The sequence below is a fragment of the Scyliorhinus canicula genome, chromosome 10 (assembly GCF_902713615.1).
Source record: "Scyliorhinus canicula chromosome 10, sScyCan1.1, whole genome shotgun sequence".
In the NCBI taxonomy this organism is placed as follows: domain Eukaryota; kingdom Metazoa; phylum Chordata; class Chondrichthyes; order Carcharhiniformes; family Scyliorhinidae; genus Scyliorhinus; species Scyliorhinus canicula.
In genome coordinates this window covers 23,560,384-23,575,385 of record NC_052155.1, presented here as the reverse complement: position 1 = coordinate 23,575,385, position 15,002 = coordinate 23,560,384, and positions in this window count along the sequence as shown.

The window sequence follows — 15,002 nt, the reverse complement described above, 5'->3', positions numbered from 1 at the left end:
ACTGGAAGGCAAGTCACAGTGGGAATACAGAATCGCAGAATTGTTAAGGTGCAGAAGGAGGCCATTTGGCCCATTGTGTCTGTAACTGCTCTACAAATGAGCATCGTGGCTTAGTGCCACTCCCTTCCCTTTTCCCCGTACCCCTGAACATTGTTTCCATTCGAGTAATCGTCTGCTTCCCTCATGAATGCCTCAGTTGAACCTGCCTCCACCAGACGTCCAGGCAGCGCATTCCAGATCCAAACCACTCGTGTGAAAAAGCTTTTGACTCACAACACATTTGCTTCTTTTGCAAATCATCTTAAATCTGTGCCCTCTCATTCTTGATTCTTTTCTGCGCAGGAACAGCTTCTCCCTGTCTACTCAAACTAGACCCCCTGATGGTCTCGAACATCTCTATCAAATCTTCTCTTAGCCTTTGTCTTTCCAAGAGGAACGATCCTGCTGATTCCTGCACTCCAATACATGGCTGGACTGAGACCATTGACCTCAGCAATATTGTATCTTCATTATCTTAATTGTTAACAGTCCCAATTGAGGCACAATTATCCACTTTAAGTGATTCTTCCAACAGACGCGTTCATCTGTGTTATCCTTTACATGACATGTGAAACATGGGTCTAATGGCACAGTGGTAGCATTCCTACAACTGGAGCAGAAGCTCTGGGTTCAAGTCCAACGCCCGGAATTGTTGGTTACAGAGCGTCCAACACGGTTCAATAGGCTGATAATCAGCTTGGCAATCCTTCCACCACTTCCCCCATTATTGCCCAAAGAAAAAAAAAGATGTAAGTGTGTGAAGATACACGGTGGAGACACTGGAGAGCACATCATAAATTACAAATGAATCACCTTTGATGTAGTGATTTCCACCAACCTTTTAAACTATTCTGATGCCTTGGTAACAATTTCATTTCCTATAGAGTCACATGTTTCCTCAACAATTTTAGTTTCTGATTTACAACCTGCTGTGAGATTATTCTGCAGTTTCCTGGATTTGGCAGAGATACCGGCCTTGGATGACTGTCTGTCTGTGTGGAGATTTCACATTCTCCCCGTGTCTGTGTGGGTTTCCTCCGGGTGCTCCGGTTTCCTCCCACAGTCCAAACATGTGCGGGTTGGGTAGATGGCCATGTTAAAATTGCCCCTTAGTGTCCAGGGATGTGCAGGTTTGGCTTATGGGGTGATGCACTATCAATTACGATGAGACGAGAGTAGAGTGTAATTGTGCCTTTATTATGCAGCGATGTGTAGCCTCCCGTAGATGCTGCCGAAGTGGCTGCAGCTCGGAGAACCCACACATTTATACCCCGTCTACTGGGCGGAGCCAGCAGGCAGGGATCTACCCCCATATCTGGAGTACAGGAGCCTTACCGTAATACATCTCATATGCGATATATATATATATATATACAACAGTGGTGACTACCACATTCACCCCCTGTTAAAAAAGAGTCCAGCGAGGGTGGTGGAAGACGGGTTACAGGTATATGTTAACATTTTAGGAAAAGTTTACAAATTCAGACGATCGGGCACCTTGATCCTCCGTTGTGAGCACCGCAGTCCCGGTGGCAATGCAGGCAGCGGTTCGGTCGCCGGTGACTCCAGGAGCGTGTCGACCTCATCTTCATCCCCGGATGGGACCAAGGGGAGGACGGATCATCCTGGAGTGGGGGCTGTGGTGAGGTGCGCTGGGAGAAGGAAGGGTGGTGCCGGGCGGGGGGGGGTGGGGACCCAGCTGGCACCAGGTCCCTGAGGGAGACTGTGTCTTGGCGGCCGTCGGGTTACACCACGGACACGTACTGTGGGTTCGCATGGAGTAGCTGTACCCTCTCAACTAATGGGTCCGCCTTGTGGAGCCACACGTGCTTGTGGAGGAGAGCGGGTCCTGGAGCTGCCAGCCACATTGGGAGTGAAACCCCAGAGGTGGACTTCCTAGGGAAGGCAAGGAGACGTTCATGGGGGGGTTTCATTAGTCATGGTGCAAAGGGCGACCGAATGGAGTGAAGGGCGTCGGGAAGGACCTCTTGCCAGCGGGAGGCCGGGAGATTCTTGGACTATAGGGCCAGCTGGATGGCCTTCCAGATGGTCCCATTCTCCCGCTCCACCTGCCCGTTTCCCGGGAGTTGCAGCTGGTCGTCCTGCTCGAGGCGATGCCCTTGCTGAGCAGGTACTGGTGCAGCTCATCGCTCATAAATGAGGATCTCCGGTCGCTGTGGATGTAGGCGGGGAAACTGAACAGAACGAAGATGGTGTTGAGGGCTTTGACGGTGGCAGATGTCATATCGGGGCATGGGACGAAGAAGGGGAATCTTGAGTATTCGTCGACCACGTTAAGAAAGTACGTGTTTCGGTCGGTGGAGGGGAGGGGCCTTTTGAAATCCACACTGAGGCGTTCAAAGGGGCGGAAGGCCTTCAGTAGGTGCGCTCGGTCTGGCCGGTAGAAGTGCGGTTTACACTCCACGCAGACCTGGCAGTCTCTAGTGATAGCCCTGACCTCCTCAATGGAGTAGGGCAGATTGCGGGCCTTTATGAAGTGAAAAAACCGGGTGATCCCTGTGTGACAGAGATCGTCGTGCAGCGTCCGGAGTCGGTCCACTTGTGCAGTGACGCATGTACCTCGGCATAGGGCATCGGGGTTGAGCTTACTGGGGCGATACAAAATCTCGTAATTGAAGGTGGAGAGCCCGATCCTCAAGATCTTATCATTTTTGTTCTTGCCCCGTTGTGCGTTGTTGAACATGAAGGCAACTGATTGGTGGTCAGTGAGGAGAATGAATCTCCTGCCGGCCAGGTAATGCCTCCAATTCCGCACAGCTTCTACGATGGCTGGGGCCTCCTTTTCGTCAGCGGAGTGCCGAATTTCGGAGGCATGGAGGGTGCGTGAAAAGAATGCCATGGGCCTGCCTGCCTGGTTGAGGGTGGCAGCCAGAGCGACGTCTGATGCATCGCTCTCGGCTTGGAAGGGGTGCGTCTCATTGATCGTGTGCATTGCGGCCTTGGCGATGTCGGCCTTGATACGGTTGAAGGCCTGGTGAGCCTCGGCCATCAGGGGTAAAGCGGTGGAGTGAATGAGTGGGCGGGCCTTGTCCGCATAGTTAGGGACCCACTGGACATAGTACGAGAAGAAGCCCAGGCACCGTTTGAGGGCCTTGGGGCAGTGGGGAAGTGGGAGTTCCATGAGAGGGCGCATGCGATCGGGGTCAGGCCCTAGAACTCCATTTTGAACCACATAGCCGAGGATGGCTCATCAGTTAGTGCTGAACATGCACTTCTCCTTGTTGTACGTTAGATTGAGGAGTTTGGCGGTGTGGAGGAATTTGGAAAGGTTAGCGTCGTAGTCCTGCTGATCGTGGCCGCAAATGGTGACGTTATCCAGGTACGAGAAGGTGGCCCGCAGTCCGTACCGGTCAACCATTCGGTCCATCTCCCGTTGGAAGACCGAGACCCCATTAGTGACGCCGAAGGGAACCCTAAGTAAGTGGTAAAGGCTGCCGTCCGCTTCAAACTCGGTGTGCGGGCAGTCCGCCTTGCGAATGGGGAGCTGGTGGTAGGCAGATGTCGAGAATACCCCGGTACTGTGCAATCTGATTGACCATATCAGATATGCATGGGAGGGGATACGCGTCGAGCTGCGTTTACCAATTGATGGTCTGACTGTAGTCAACGACCATCCTGTTTTTCTCCACAGTTTTCACAACTACCACTTTGGCTCTCCAGGGGCTGTTGCTGGCCTCGATAATGCCTTCCCGTAGCAGCCGCTGGACCTCAGACCTGATGAAGGTCCTGTCCTGGGCTCTGTACCGTCTGCTCCTGGTGGCGACGGGTTTGCATTCTGGGGTGAGGTTTGCAAACAGAGAAGGCGGGTTGACCTTAAGGGCTGTGAGACCGCAGACAGTAAGGGGTGGTAGGGGCCTGCCAAATTTCAGGGTTAGACTCTGGAGGTTGCACTGGAAGTCCAGGCCGAGTAGGAAGGCAGCGCAGAGGTTGGGGAGGAGGTAGAGCCAGAAGCCTCTGAACTCTACGCCCTGAATGGTGAGGGTGGCGGTGCAGTACCCCCGGTTCGCCACAGAGTGAGATCTGGAGGCCAGGGAGATTTTCTGGTTCATGGGGTGTACCGTGAGGGAGCAGTGCCTTACCGTATCGGGATGGATGAAGCTCTCAGTGCTCCAGGAGACCAGAAGGCAGGATGTCTTTTGCCCATCGACCTTCACTGTCGTTGACGCGGTCGCGAGGTTGTGCGGTCGGGACTACCACATGGGGATAGAGAGGGGTGGGTGGCAGAGCGGACCTAGATAGAGTGGTCTTTCAGAAGGCCAGTACAGACTCGGGCAGAATGGCCTCCTTTACTGCACTGTAGGGATTCAATGAGCAGTGGCTCAGATTATTACTGTCACTAGTGTACAGAGACTTGACACCATGACATTAGAAGCGCCACATACCAGTCTATTGCAAGTAAATGTTGAAACCTGGCTCTGGTAATTGTGCTTTATCCAGAAAGCTTCGTGATAATTTTATATTAATGTCAAATGTGTCTTTTTCATTGTGCCAAGAACAAAGAATGTCAATGTACCAGTATAGAAGCTGGAATATTACCATCTCCATCTCTCATTCAATCAGGTTACCCACTGTGTCTCTTGCAGCTCTGTAAAATATTCATCTGAACCTGCTCCTGAATTGTTATTGGCTGCGCTTCCATTATTATCAGGAATAATTTGTTTTTAGTACAATAAATTAACTCAATATCATTAGTTTAACTTTGTTAAAAGTTGGCCACCTAAGTTCTACTAAATCCAATAAAACTGACCAATGGTCTGTGGGGTCAGGAAGTGGGAGATAGTGATTTCCATCATGGTTTATCATATTCCCTACCCAGCTGAATAAATGCACGCCGTGAAGACTATTGCAATGCCGGATTGGCATTTTAGAAGTGAATTGTTGTCAGATATTGCAACATCTGTCTGGTAGAAGCTGCTGACAAATCTGATCCCCTGTTACATTTCAGAATTGTACTTACTTGTAGTGAGTTGGGCTCGCACTGCAATCTACCCTATCGAGTTCTAAAACCGACTCCAGAATAACAGTGACAACAGTAACAGAAATGCATGTGCCTTGAGTGGGAGTGGAGCATGGACTGGTTGGGCAAATGGCCCATTTCTGGGCTGTAGTCTTGAACCTGACGTCCTGTTTGACCCCAAGGTGAGCTTCCGTGTATTTGTACCATCACTTGGGCCACCTATTTCCACCGCCGGCACGGTAGCACAGTGGTTAACACTGGTGCTTCACAGTGCCAGGATACTGGGTTCGATTCCCGCTTGGGTCACTGTCTGTGCGGAGTCTGCATGTTCTCCCCGTGTCTGCGTGCGTTTCCTCCGGGCGCTCCGGTTTCCTCCCACAAGTCCCGAAAGACATGCTGTTAGGTAATTTGGATATTCTGAATTCTCCCTCTGTGTACCCGAACATGTGGCGACTAGGGGATTTTCACAATAACTTCATTGCAGTGTTAATGTAAGCCTACTTGTGAGAATAATAAAGATTATTTATTTATTATTTATCAGCTGACTTCGCCCCTGTCTCAGCTCCTCTACTGCCAAAACTCTGATTCAGGAAACGTTAGACGATTCCAGTGCACTCCTTGCTGGTCTCTCACAGTCTACCCTTCATAAGCATGAGGTCATTCATTGCCTTATGAGGTGGCGTGGTGCTATTGTCACTAGACCGTAATCCAGAGATCCAAGGTAATGCTCTGATGACCCGGGTTCGAAACCCACTACGGCAAATGGTGAAATTTGAATTAATAAAAATCTGGAATTAAAAATCTAATGATGTCCATGATTGTCATTTTAAAATAAAACCCATCTGGTTCACTAATGTTGACATTAATAATGACCTTACCTGGTCTGACCTACATGTGACTCCAGACCCACAGAAATGTGGTTGATTTTCAAATGTCTTCTGAAATGGCCCAGTGCAATTAGGGATGAGGCAATAAATGCTGACCCTGCCAGCGATGCCCATATCCCTTAAACAAACTTTAAAAAACTTTGACTGAACCCACACCCCATTGGTATATCACGCCAGTACTCACTCACTGATCGACGGACTTCAGGACAAGCAACATCTTCATTTTAAAATTCGCATACTTATTTTTAAATTCCTCCGTGATTTCACCCCCTGACTATTGCTTTAATCTCCACAACTCTACTGAGATATCTCATTTTGGCCTCTTGTGCATCCTCAATTTAAATCACTCCATCATTGGTGACCTTGTCTTCAGATCTTCAGATGCCTCAGCCTGCACTCTGGAATTTCCTCCCGATGCCCCTCTGCCTCACTTCCCTCCTTTAAGACACTCCTTAAAACTTACTTCTCTGACCAAGCCCTGGATCATCTGATTTAATGAGTGGAATTTTAATCTCCCACCAGAGCCCGACTGGAACGCAACAGAATCAGGCAGGATGGATACCCTCTTGCTGGCCCACACACCACAATTAAGAGAAGCTAACTGAGGTCCTCAAGTGGCCACTTTTGCTAATCCTCTGCCAGTGCTATCAGAGATGCTGTCGGTACTGCAGAACTGTCAACCTCTGATTGGCCGGCAGCTCTCAGGTGTAGGGGGCGGGATTCTGTGATCTTGAGGCCGTGTTGACACAGTCGAGAAACGCGACGGCATTTCCGACAGCGTCAACACTGCCACAGGATCAGCAATTCTGGCCCCTACAGGGGGCCAGCACGGCACTGGAGCGGTTCAAGCTGCTCCAGCTGCTGATCCAGCGTGGATTGGGCGCCGTGGGATCCGCGCATGCGCAGTGGCACCAGCGCCAATGCGCGCATGCGCAGTTGCTTCCTTCAACACGCCGGCCCTGACGCAATATGGCGGAGGACTACAGGCGCCAGCGCGGATGAAAAGAGGTTGCCAGCCAGAGAGGCCGGCCCGCCGATTGGTGGGCCCCGATCGTGGGCCAGGCCACATCGGAGATCCCCCCTGGGGTTGGACCCCCCCCCCCTTCTCCCCGCCCCCTGACCCTTCCACGCCGAGTTCCTGCCGGCTGAAAGCAGGTGTGGACGGCGCCGGCGGGACTTGCCGTTTTTACTACGGCTGCTCGTCGGCCCATCCTGGCCCGAGAATCGGCGGGCCAGCCGAGTAGAGCAGCCCTCAACCGGCGCCGCGCCAACCACCCCGGCGCCAAACGGCGCATGCCGGCGTTGGGGCAGCGTGGCACGATTCATGCTGGTTGCGTGGATTCTCTGGAGCTGCCCCCGGACTGATGCTCTGCCCAGTGAGGTCTAGCAGCCGCACCACGTAAAATGCCTGGCATTTCCAACAGAAATTGCCTGCAGTGGTTGCGCCGTACAACATGGCGCTGGTCGCGCGTGGACCCGGCCTACCAGGTAGTGCCCCCCTGTAACCCCCCTCGCCACCTCTGGACCAGCACCACCAGTCCCTCCAGCCCCTGCTGAAGCCCCTTCAGGCAGTGGAACGACTCACCCCCCCACTAACCCTCCCCCCCCGGTCTGTGGCGGCGCTGGACACAGTCCATAGCCGCCACACGAGGTTGACGAAAACCCGGACCACAAGTGATCCACGCTGTCGGGAAGTCGCCCATCGGGGAGGAGCATCGTGGGGAGCTGAGGCCATCTCAACGCCATGCGGCATACTGACCGATGACGCTGTTTTGGAGGGGCCTGAGCATCCGGAAACTGGCACCGCCCCCGATTTCGGCATCAAAAGGGATTCTCCGCCCGAGCATCGAATGCAATTTCGCCGTCGGCAAGTGGAGAATCCTGTCCAGAGACTGTTCAAAGCGTGTTTGAAAGATATACATTTTTTTTTGATGTGCATGGGTCTCACCCCAACGCAGTGTTAGAGAAAGGTCTCTGTAGACGAACAGTATCATGGCTGCTCTGTCGTCCTGGGGTCAGGGGTCAGGGAAAATGGGGGCTAAGACATTAGGATGACCAAACATCCAGGATTGCCCTCGAATCTCCTGAAATGAAAGATCAATCCTCCCGGACACTGTTGCAGTTGTGTTTTTGTTCACTTTCTGAGTGGGTGGGACGGTTGGAGATGGGAGGTCATGTGACAAAACTGCACCATCATGCCTTTGCCAGTACTGGCATAGTTACTCACCGAGATCTCGGCAAATCATTTCCTGAGATGGTTAGGATGATATCAAGCGTGAAAAGAGATCATTGTGACGTTTGATTTGAAGAGAACTAGAGGCTGATTCATCGGAACAGAAGGATTAAGAGAGAATTTATTGTGAGTCGGGCTGTAGTTGGAGCTGTTGCCTCCCAACCCATGCCCAAGGTAGGAACTGAGGAGAGTGGATGCCAGGCCAGCAGATAGGTTCAATGGGAGATCAGCTCAGCTAAGTCCTATTCATGATTGTCGGACCACTGGCCAGGCAAACCCACCCACCACATCCCATATCACTATCTCCCTTCTTGCCATCAATATCTCCTATGCTCCTTCTGGACCCTAAATGCCCCCTACATACTCCTATGCCCTCCACATCCCCTCAACCTGTATCCATTATAAACAGAAGCCATGAATTCTCATCATACTTGGCCATCTTTGAAATGCTCATGAAACCATCAAGGAAACAACGATCCTTTCAAGTTTCACTTGGAAAAGAAATTGCTCCTCTAAGGAACTCGGGTAACTGTCAATCAAACACGCATCCATTCAAACTCCATTTGAAGAACCAATTACTCCTCTTAAATTTCTTATTCGTTCATGGGATGTAGGCGCTGTTGTCTGGGCCCACATTTATTGCCCACCTCAGAGGGTATTTAAGATTTAACCACGTTGCGGTGAGTCTAGAGTCACATGTCAGCCAGACCAGGTAAGGATGACAGATTTCCTTCCCTAAAGGATGGAAGGGTTTTTATGACATTCAACAATGGTTTCATGGTCACCTTTAGACTTTAAATTCCATATTATTTATTGAGTTTAAATTTCACCATCTGCCATGGCAGGATTTGAACCAGGACCCCCAGAGCATGACTCTGGGTCTCTGGGTTACTAGTCCAGTGGCAATGCCACTGCCTCCCGTGCCCATAAATCTGTCAAAACACACAAACAACCATTCAAAAACAACTTCAAAGGAACATAATCTGATTAAATTGTCAAACTGTCAATCAATCAAGCTTCACAGTACCCTTTACAACTTTGTAAACAATCCCATGTTGAATTAAATCCATTAGTGAGGTTTGGAACTTAGCCAAGCATTCATTATAAACTTCCATTGAACAGCTGTATAAATAAACTCTCCAAAGATGAATACAATAGATCCTTTGAAATTGACTGAACAGGTGGCTTGTCATCTGTCAGTTTTTTCAAAGGATCAACAGTCTGGACTATAATCAAAGCACATGATCCGAATGACACATTGATATCTGATTCTCAATACTGTTGAATGCATAAGAGTATGTTATTCACTGAAGAAAATACTTGAATACACCTGAATACTTATATAATGCTGGCAAATTTAATGGTCACCTTTTTTATTCTTTTGTGGGACATGGCCATCACTGACTAGGCAAGCATTTTTATTGCCCATCACTAATTGCCCTTGAGATGCCTTCTTGAACCACTGTGGTCCATGTAGTCAAGGTACACCCCACTGTGCTGTTTGGGACTGAGTTCAGGAGTTTGACCCAGCAACAGTGAAGGAACAGTAATGTAGTTCAAACTCAGGAGGTTGTGTGGAAAAGTGTCTTTAACATAGCAAAGTGCCCTGATTTGTTGCACAGGAATGTTACAAAACAAGATTTGAATTCCAGCCACAAGCGATACTAGGGCAAGATAGTCAAAAGCTTAGTTAAAGACATATGTTTTAAGGAGAAACTTAAAGGATGAAAGAGAAATACAGAGGAGGAGTGCTTTTAAAGACAATATTCCACAGATCACGGTCTTGGCAGTTCAATTGATTAAAATTAGGGGGGTGTGCAAATGGCCAGAATTGGATCTGCACACGAGCAAGATCTGAGATATAAAATGTATAAGATCTGTATCTCTACATGAATGTGTAAGAAAATTATTGAGTTTTGGTAGGCCAGATGGATGGTTTGAACACAAACCATGGAGGGTTTTAGAAGCAAGGAGATGAAGTTTTAAAATGTGGCATTGTTTGACTGGGAGCTGGTGTAGGTTCAATGAGGACATGGGTGGTGTGTGAATGGGACTAGGTAGGAGTTTTAGATGGCCTCTCAAGTTCACAGGGTAGCTTGCAGGTGGCCGGTCAGGGGTGCGTTTAAATGGTCAGTCTAGAGGTAACAAAGTCAAATTTGAGGGTTTCATAATCCGGTGAAATACCAAAGCAGGTTCCAAATGAGAAATTATGAAAGTAAGGCAATGCCAGTAAGTCAAACACGGACTCAACTCCTTCGGTTTCAATCCTCATCACTCAGAGAGCTTTAAGCACCAGGCTGATCCCAGTTTCAATTGTAATGTGGGAGGAAAGTCAATTGGGAATGCATTCTCCTCAAAGTGGGAAACACAACAATTCAGTGGAATGGTAACCGAGGGCTAAACAGCTTCAGCTTGCCCCTCAAATACATCTGGAATAATGGGTCCCATTAAAATAAATAAATTCAGTAACCCCATCTAACACCAATATAATGCAGCGCAAATGAGATCCAAAGTACAAGAGATAATGTTGCTTGGTTGAATTATGAAACGTTGTGCTAATTATAATTGTGTTTCATACTTCAATCAAAACTCCTAGGCTTTGTTTATCTCTTCAATGGGCCGGGATTATTGTGTTTTGGTTTATCTTGTATGTGAAGGATCATGCATTTGTTTGCTGTTCCTGCTTCCCGTACCTTTTTTCCTATTGTTTATAACTTACTTGCTTTGTTCTATTTCTATTTCTTTACAATGCCCTGTATGTTAAAACTTCCTTCTGACAAGCCTAAAGGGAAAACTGTCCCTCAGGTCACTCACAAGCTCTTAAAGCTGAGTGTGCAGTAAATCTAACTACCTCTCAGTGCCTGCTATCAACTCCCCTTTACACATCTCACCTCCTTGGGATTACAGATCGAGCTAAATTTATTTTCAGTAGTTAAGTCAGCAAATTACCACTTCTTAATTAGTTACATTTCCTGCACCTGCTTTCCTCTAGAGCAGATTTCCCAACTCAATTTGAAATGGTTATCATCGAATCATAGAATCCCTACAGTGCAGAAGGAGGACATTCAGCCCACCAAGTCTGCACCAACCCTTCAAAAGAGCTCCCCAACTAGGTCCACTGCCTCACCCCACCCCATCCTTGCAACCCCTAACCTAACATGCACGTTCCTGGACACCAAGGGGCAATTTAGCATGGCCAATCCAACAAATATGTACATCTTTGGACGGCGGGAGGAAACCGGAGCACCCAGAGGAAACGCATGCAGCCACAGCGGGAATGTGCAGACTCCACACAGACAGTGACCCAAGGCCGGAATTGAACTTGGGTCTCCAGCGCTGTGAGGCAGCAGTGCTAACCACTGTGCCACCGTGCCACCCCCAGTTAGATTAAAATTGCTCAGTTTTACTCAGTCAGTGAAGATGGAATTTCAAGGTAGATTTTCAGAGCCTGCATCTGCAGCGAAGTAGTTTCCGCTTCGTCTCTTGGTTGTTTTCATCTATAACCCATCTTCCAATTCAGCAGAAAAAAGGAAGCAGGCCCAGCCATTAAATATTCACACCACCTCGGTGCAGAAGAATCATCAGCGCGCTGTTCAATTTTTGCAAACCACGGGCAACTCAACATTTATCCTGAGAATCAATGCTGGAAAAGGAAAATCCCAAATTGGATCCGTAGTCCAGGTGTAAAACCGGACGGAAGTGCTGCCGGGTTTAAACTGGAAACTACCATATTCCACAAATAGATTTGACAGTCTTGAGGTAAATGTTTTGAGTTCAAATGTAAAGCTCATCTATTTTCTTTCAAGAAGGCAGTTCCTGACTGGCAGACTTCAGCAAGTAAAGGGGTATGTGTCAGAGCAACAAGGGCACAGTTCAATTTTAGCTAATGTTAATTTAACAATAATGTAATCTATCCAGGTAAAGTGTTAAATTACCTAATCTATTGCTCGATGCACACATTACAGAAAGTGGTATAAAAAGTCTTAATGGTGCGTTCAAAACTAAAATAACATAATCTTGCCAGTTTGTGAATAGGTGAGAGTAATCGTTAACCCTCGGGCTCAGATGTGGTGGCTGGCTGTGAGATTTAAATTATTTATTCGAATTATTAAAAACATTAATTGCAGTAGTGAACTTATTGGAATGCACTAGTACGGACATTCTCCACTAAATCTATAAGAATTCCAGAAAAAGACAATTTCTCTCATTAAACTCATGCCAGCTCTCTGACCCTTCCTCTGCAAATAGTAAGGATTTCTTCAATCCCATGCGGAGAAGGGAAAAAGTGACCGCAGGCCATTCAGTCTGTGCAGCTCCCTCCGATTCACTTCAGCCCCCATCCTGCCCCAGTGCTTAGCCACATCCACCCTGAAGTCCTGGCCAAAAGGTACCACTTAACCAGACTGGCTACTGTGCATTAACTCATGGTTTGTGGGACATGCTGTGTTGTGCACATTGTTGACATGTTTCAATTGGCTGTCCTGTTTCCTACATTACAATGGACGCTACATTCGAAAACACTCATTGGACACAGAAAGTTCCACATTAGCACAAGTTAGTTTGTTTTTTGAGTGAAAGGGTGATTCGATTCAGTGCGTGGTCTGTGTTAATTTTTTGTGCATGGCGGCACATCTGCAATAACTTCAAGTTATCGTCGAGGGAACGTTGAACATGGGATTTTCTTTTTCTCGGTAATTAGGAGCCTGTCTGAGTCTTTGGAAAAGACTCTAAAGAACATACTTGGTGGCACATTTTGATTATGGCCCAGACCCCAAGAGAGGGTTTATCTTAACATAGATCCATGTAAGTTATATTAAAGAAAAGGGCTATGTGGCCCACTGAGATTGACTAGTGCTCACTCTTATAGAACCATAGAATTTACAGTGCAGAAGGAGGCCATTCAGCCCATCTAGTCTACACCGGCCCTTGGAAAGAGCACTCTACTTAAGCCCACACCTCCACCCTATCTCTTCTTCTATAGCTAAATAATGTAACTTAATTTTTATCGTCCATTGTCTTTTTCCTCTTTTTCAAATACCTACACAAATATCTTGGGCGCGATTCTCCCAAAACGGAGAAATCGTAAGCTGGGCGTCAACCCAGGCGATTTGACGCCAGCGCGTCCCTTTCACGACCGTGAAACGATTCTGGTCCCCGTCGGGGCTAGCAGCCCTACTCCGCAATCTCCGGCAACGCACGGCTTAACGAATTTCTTAAGCCCCTTGCCGGATTGGTTAGCGCCTGCTGACAGCGTCATATGACGTCACCGCGCATGCGCGTATTGGAAGCCTCCAACCGCCATGCCGCGAAGACGTCATCAGCGTAGTGCCGAAACCCGCGCGAGCGCGGCCCCGGGATGCCACTCCTCCGCCCCGCAAAATGGAAAAGCTGGGGCGGAAGACAAATAGCGCGCGGAAATCCGGGCCCGCTGCCCGCGGATCGGTGCCCAACCGATTCGCGTGTGGGGCCCCGGGGCGGGGGCGGGGGGGGGGGGGGGGGTGGGCGGGCCCATGGCAGCAACCCTGTCACGGCCGTGGTACGGCACGTGCCAATCGGTGCCATGGTTATAAAAAGCGAGTTGTTCCCGCCGTTTTTACGAACGGCCAGACCAGGTGTGTTTGCCGTTCGTAAAAACAGCGTAAATGGCTGGGACTTCGGCCCATCGAACAGCTGTAAAAAAACGGCGGCAGCGATTCGTGTCGGGAGTTGGGCGGGGGGGGGGGGGGGGAGAATAGCGGGAGGGCGGGAAAAATGTCGGGAAGGCCCTCCCGCTATTCTCCGACCCGTCGTGGGGGGCGGAGAATCGGGCCCCTTATACATGCTTCACTAGCCGTTTATGGAAAGCGTTTCCAATAATATTCCAATAATAGTAAAAATAAAGAAACTTCTTCAAACTGCATTTGTTTCTCGAGTGCTGATGCTGATTTGACAACCAATTATAGCTATGTTCCACTATTTACTCTCTCCAAACCTTCCAAAATCTGATTTTCTATCAGGTTCTTGTTCAACCATCTCTGAGTGGGAAATGCCACAATCTTTTGAGTTTGCCTTCCTATCCATGATCCGATCATTCCAGGTCTAATTTTAGCCAATCTTCACTTTACCTTGTTCATGACTTTAGGGCTGTGTTTCCCAGACCTGTCATCTCCCCCATCCCAGTCACTGGTGTTGTGCTTCTTTGCTATACTCTTTACTCTATCCTTTCTGTGGCTCTGTTCCAATTATGGCAATCAGTAGATTTGCCCTTCTTTCTATGTTATCTATGTCCTAATGCTTAGAGTCGCCAGGTATCAAATGATACCACCACAAGTTTCAACCGGCTATCGATCAAAGAGCCAAACACCAATTAGTTAGTTCAAGGTCAAGGGTACTTTATTTACACACAATTAGTCATGCGACATACTATTTAACTACACCTATCAACTAAGACAACCTGTACTTAACTTCGGGCACCCAGCTTAGGTCAGGAAACAGTGGCGGCTATTTGATTCTGGATCTATCGGGTTGGAAGGAGGAACTGCTGCTCAGCTAGGCTCATCCGCCTGGTAGCAAGCGTTGAACTAGTACTTGCTTCTGGTGTTGCTGCACTTGGAGATGGACATGACCGGGGTACCAGGTCCAAGAGAGAACGAACATGTGGCAAACTCTTCTTCTTATACTTGGGGGTTTTCACACTTTTTTGGGCGATCCTTCGGTTTGGGCCCTATTAATTGGGTGATCACTGATCACTCCGTTCGATTCCTAACCAAGAAGTGGGCGGGGATCTGGATGGCTGGGTGTGTCCCAAACGGTCACTGACCCCGTTGTTTGCGTTTCCCTTGAAGAGGGAGTGGCGCCAAAATGTCTGGGACTGTCCCGGCTGCCC